Raw genomic sequence first — 5,938 nt, forward strand, 5'->3', positions numbered from 1 at the left:
ACTTAGGGGTAGCTTCAGAGTCCGCGTCAGTAGGGCATCCCGCCCCTACTGCGATCCTGCATTTCCCGACCCCTCAGTGGTCAATGCAGAACTCATGCGTCTCGCACGCTGGTTCTTGCCATCGCCCGTTGGGAAGGCGAGTCCTTTTGCTGGGCGTCTTCGCCCCAGCAGAGACCCTGGCATAGCAGCGAGCCATCATATGGCCGCGCTTGCCGCATTTATAACAGACTACGTCTGCATTACCCAACTCCATAGGAGTGGCATCTGTCCTCTCGGCCGACGGCTTATACCAAGCTGTCGCCGAGGCACTGTTGTAGGATTGCTCCTCAACTAAGGCAATTTGGATTGCCTCTTCCATCGTCGACGGCACCTTTCTAAAAAGGGCCTGTCGCGATGGGCCATGCCGTAGTCCGTTCATAAACGTGGGCACCTTAATGTGCTCCGGAATCGGACCTACGGTTATGGATGCGGACAGCGAGCGCATCTCTTGCACATACTCTTGCAGAGATCGCTTCGCCTGTCGCGCCCCAAAGAAGCGCGCCTGAAGCAACACTTCGTTGTTCGGCGGCTGGTACATGGCGCGAATCTTTTCCTTAAAGATCGCCCATGANTTGTCGAAGAACTCATCGATATAATCGACTTGTTCTTTCGGCAACGGCCATTGCCTGGTCACACAATACTTGGTGCCAGGTTCGAGGTCTATCTCGTGCCCGATACCCCTATCTGCTGGTAGGCGGCTCGGCACTTCTGCTGGGAACACATCACGATGTTTCCACAGAACCTCGAAGAACGGACTGTATCTCAAGGCATTCCAGCCTTGAGCAGCGAACCGTGTATTTGTATTTTTGTCCGTTCTAGATCACTCTTGTCCATTGTGGACGACGAGCAACAGTCCACCAAGTCCTCTTTTGGAACTGGTGTGACTATTTCGTGGATCTTTCCTTCCTTTAACTCGGCAAGGAACAGACCCCACGACATTTCCGGGAGATTTACTATCTCCTCGGTAGATTTAAAGACTTGACGGAGCACCTCAACTGAGGATGCCTCTGCAATTTCGTCTTTGGCGGCCTCGAACACCTCGTTCAAAGGCCCGTCCTCGCTAATAGGAACTGATACAAACGTCACTCTCCGATTGTCACTCGTTTAGACGTGCCTTTGATCGTCCTAATCTGTCGGGTATTCGCTCTCTGAGTAACGACGAGATTTTTGGGAAGCGGGTGCCGTTGCTCTCCTGGCTAACGCACCCCTTCCAATCGCACCAGGCTCTAGGCGCCGTGCCGGTTCATGCGACGCTTGACTTCCTGTCAGCTCATCGTCTGCTGCCACAGGATTTTATGCTCTGTGCAGGAAATTCGAAAGCATGACTACTTGTCATCGTCCTTTTCACTACCCCAGTCTCCACGAGGTGGGTAGGAATTGGTGACGTTTGACATCCCGTCAACGCACCCTCGACTGTGTTCGACACGACATCAGTTACATACACCTCTCGCAGGAGCACACCCCTTCCGGTGTCCTGCGTAGAGCTCGAAACTGTGCGTGTATGCCAGTCTATCCATGGTTGGTACTTCGCCAACCATGGCATGCCTAGGATGAGGTCATAAAGACTCTCCATTCCTAGCACTGTGAACTTCTCTTTACAAGAAAAGTCACTAAAGCTGAAAGCGAGTTCTACCTGAACTCCCTCAGAGTTAATGAGTGCGGCGTTCGCTAAAGAACGGTCGCCTCTTCTCGCTTGCCAAACTGTCAAAGCGACTCAAACATCGCCGGTCTCTTTCTTAGAGCCGCGAGTCTTACAAAATTCTGTGATGCACTCGAATCCACTAGGAGGGTCATCACCTGGTCATAGCCTCGTACTTGAGCGCTATAGAGCAGCAGGGTTGATGTCCGAAATTTTAAGACCTCAGGGACTATGCTACCCATTTGTTCCACAACTCTAAAGTTAGGGGTAGTTTCAGAGTCCGCGTGAGTGGGGCATCCCGCCCCTTCTGCGCTCCTGCATTTCCCGACCTCTCAGTGGTCGATGCAGAATTCATGCGTCTCACACGCTGGTTCTTGCCATCGCTCTTCGAAAAGGGAGTCCTCTTGTGGTATCTATCCCCAGCAGGAACCCTGGCATAGCAGCCCATCATATGGCCGCGCATGCCGCAATCATAGCAGACAACGTCTGCATTGCCCAACTCCATGGGAGTAGCATCTGGCCTCTCGGCCGACGGCTTATACCAAGCTGTCGCCGAGGCACTGTTGTAGGATGGCTCCTCAACCAAGGCAATTTGGATTGCCTCTTCCATCGTCGACGGCACCTTTCTGAAAACGGCCTGTCGCGATGGGCCATGCCGTAGTCCGTTCATAAACGTGGGCACCTTAATGTGCTCCGGAATCGGACCTACGGTAATGACGCCGACAGCGAGCGCATCTCCTGCACATACTCTTGCAGAGATCGCTTCGCCTGTCGCGCTCCAAAGAAGCGCACCTGAAGCAACACTTCGTTGTTCGGCGGCTGGTACATGGCGCGAATCTTTGTCTTAAAGATCGCCCATATAGGGAACGCCTTTCTGTCCGCTATAAGCGCCGAGTAAGCCCACTCCGAGGCCTTACCGCGCATATGCGACATAGCGTACGACACCCTCCGGCTGTCGTCCTCAATGCGCTGCGCGACTCCGCATTGCCAGTGGACAATCGTGTACGCTGCAGTTCCATCGAACTTGGGCGGGTCCATCCGAATGGGCCTCGGCTGGTGCATCCGTGCTGAGAGCATCTGAAGAGTTCTGTTGAGAGCCTCGCTCCGAGCCTGCTCATGCCTCAGCTCATCCTGAGTCTGAGTGACGGACTCCGCCGCAGCATGGCTCTGTGCCGCGGACGCGGATCTCCGCTGTCCGAGCACGAATGCGTCAAACTGCTCCAACTGAGCAACATGTTGCTCAGGAGGACTGCCCAGGTGCCTGGCCAGGGCTTGTTGAGCAAGTCCCTGCGCCATATGCCCTGTCACCTCCCGACGATGTTCAGAGAGGTGAAAAGAATGAGCCAAATCGATTTTGAGGCTTATCCTCACGTACACACGCAGAGATGCGGGTCGTAGGAAGGATTTCTAGTGCGACCAAGTGTAAACGGAAACGTATTAATGCGGCCACGCTCTACTTAAGCACACAGCCTAACACAGCGAGGAACGGTTTGACCGTCTATTCTAGCGTGCAGTGAGGTTGTGGTAAGCGTCTTAGCGACCTCACCCAACGGACTAAGCACTCCAGAAAAGTGTCGGCACGGGAGCGGTAATTCGGCTCCTCGTGCGCACTTACTAAGTAGAAAGTAGTTTTCAGACTGATTTATATTTAATCGCGTTAAACATAAATACCTATTTTTACCAATCAAAACATCATCTCTAAAGATAACACTTAACTGTATTGCGCGCGTATCTTGCTAAATACCTCGCGTAACGGATGACGCTAGCCGTCATCCCTCCTAATGTGAATGCACCTATGTGCATCACATACACAAGGGTTAGTCACAAATGTAAACCACACCCGAGTGCTGGGTCTAATTACTTAATTTAAGTACTTGACCATCCCCTTAAGTACACTAAATGTACTTAACGGGGACTGTGTAACATAAGGGCAACTTTGGCCGGTTAGAAAGACTTTATTACACTTTTTGTACTAGTATATAATGAAGTTAGTTGAAAAAAGATAGAATTAGAAGAACTTACTTATATTATACAGTTTTCTTTTTACCCTCTTTAAACAGTGTTTTAAAGAGAGTGTTTCTCTGCACGTACTTGTGTACGTGAGGTGATGTGTGGCACCACTTGCACTGAAGCAGTGCAAAGTTTTAACGGGGCACTACGACTTGTACTGCTTCAGTACAAATCCACTTCGCACTGCTTCAGTTGCGAGTGGTGCTTTACTTTATTTCACGTACACTAGTACGTGCAGAGGAAGACTTCTCTTTAAGGCAACTAGCTTAATGAGGGTTAAAATGATAACTGTATATATATAATTAAGTATCTCTTCTTTCTATTGTTAATGCTAATTTAATTATAAACTAAACTAAACATACAATGGAAATCTTATCTGTCTCCCTCTTGTTTAATTTTACAGCTGATTAGTCTGCGGGATAAATAATGATAATGGTCTATACCTAGTTATGGATAAGATTTCTGAACATTACTATGTAAAGTTGTTCTCCAAATATTATCTACCTTTTAGATAATATATTAATTAACAACCTTTAAGTGTTAATTTCATGTAACGATACACCCCGTTACATCACTCCTCCCTCAAACCACAATCACTCTGACTGTCATTGGATGGAGTGGTCAGTATGTGACCACTAATTTAAAAATTATGTTGATTGGTCGGAACCATCATTTTAAATTCCATCGCATGAAGAACAAATTTATGCTGGGTGTTGATAGTGCTGCGCCTTCGGCTGCGGTACGTGCAGCCGCGAGTGACGCACTGTTATCTCTTGCGGCAGACGTTCCGTCTGCCGTAGTATCTTCTACTGGCGCAACACTAGATGTTGCGAGTGCACGTGGCGATTCACCACGTGAATACGACCCCTCTTTAGAGGTCGACTACGAATGCGAGTCGGACGAAATGGCCGACTCGGGGAGAATAAAACTGTCGCCTGATAGACGTCAGGCGGCTGACTATGAGCCTTCGAATGAGAGGGCTCATTCTGATAGACAAGTTAATAGTCTATTCGGTTCCGTCGATGAGAATGATCCGTCATCGCCCGGTCTGTCTCCCGTACGGTCACCTGCACCTGTTTCTGTGCAAGGTGATGACGATGGCGTAAGCTATCGTAATAAAAGTTCTTGTGGTATCCCTGCTTCCATGGGTACCACTCAGGGGGGGTGAAGACAATAAAATGTCTCATCTCGCCTCTGAGAAGAAGCCGTGGCTTTTGCCAGAACGGCTAATCAATAGCTCGTCTGAGGAGACTACTCCTCACAATAAATATCCCTTATTTATTGCGACAAAGCTACATGGCCTTGATCCCAGCGCGAAGAACATTCGCGCTGAGGAAGATTTTTATCTCGATGCTTTTCTCAAGCATCGGTGGTTTAGTGGCAACAATAAGCGAGATAAAGTCTCGCTTATGCAAGCCTAGAGCGCGTTCATTTGCAACGTCAACGACATTGGACGCGAAGCCTGGATTCAAAAACTTAACGCGAATCGCATTAAGGTTGAGAGACGAACTCCAACCGGTGCAAAGTATAAATTTGCATCGGTTGTCACGTGAGGCTAGGCTTCCATGCCTCATGTTGGGTGATCCCTGTCCGTGTTGTGTTAACAACTCGAAATTGCATTTAACGCGCAGCCGATTGCGAAATCGCTGGCTTCACAGACCACATGGAATAGTCTATTTTGATCTGCAATCGATAAGATGGGCGATTGCGTCAAGCTTTGCTTGATACCTTCAAACGAGCGCTGACAATCAGCGTTCCATAACCATTTCTCGTCTTTTTTCAAGAGACGAGAGAGATGAATGCATAATTGCGAGAGTACTTGTGCAAGTACGCCGCTAAACCAAGGAACTTTCTAAGTCCCTTGACATCGACTGGAACTGGCCAGTCGGTGATTGCCTTGATATTTTTGGGATCAGGGCGCACGCCGTGTTTACCGACGATGCACCCAAGAAGTGGTATTTCGCTTGCAGCGAATATACACTTCTTGAGATTTGCATACAACTTATGCTTTCGCATAAGTGTAAGAACCTGACGAACGTGAGTTTTATGAACTTCCACGTCCGTCTTACCGTCCATGGCCCGGCTATGGACGAATACATCGTCGAAATAACTCGGTGCGAAATCCCGCACCGGTCTCAACAGATTTGTTACACATCTGTTGAATGTTGCAGGGGCGTTACTAAGCCCCTGAGGCATCACTAGCCATTCCCAGAGCATACCACTGGGGGTGCTCACTGCTGTGTACGGGAT

This window comes from Bremia lactucae, linkage group LG9, assembly GCF_004359215.1.
Source record: "Bremia lactucae strain SF5 linkage group LG9, whole genome shotgun sequence".
NCBI classification, from domain to species: domain Eukaryota; phylum Oomycota; class Peronosporomycetes; order Peronosporales; family Peronosporaceae; genus Bremia; species Bremia lactucae.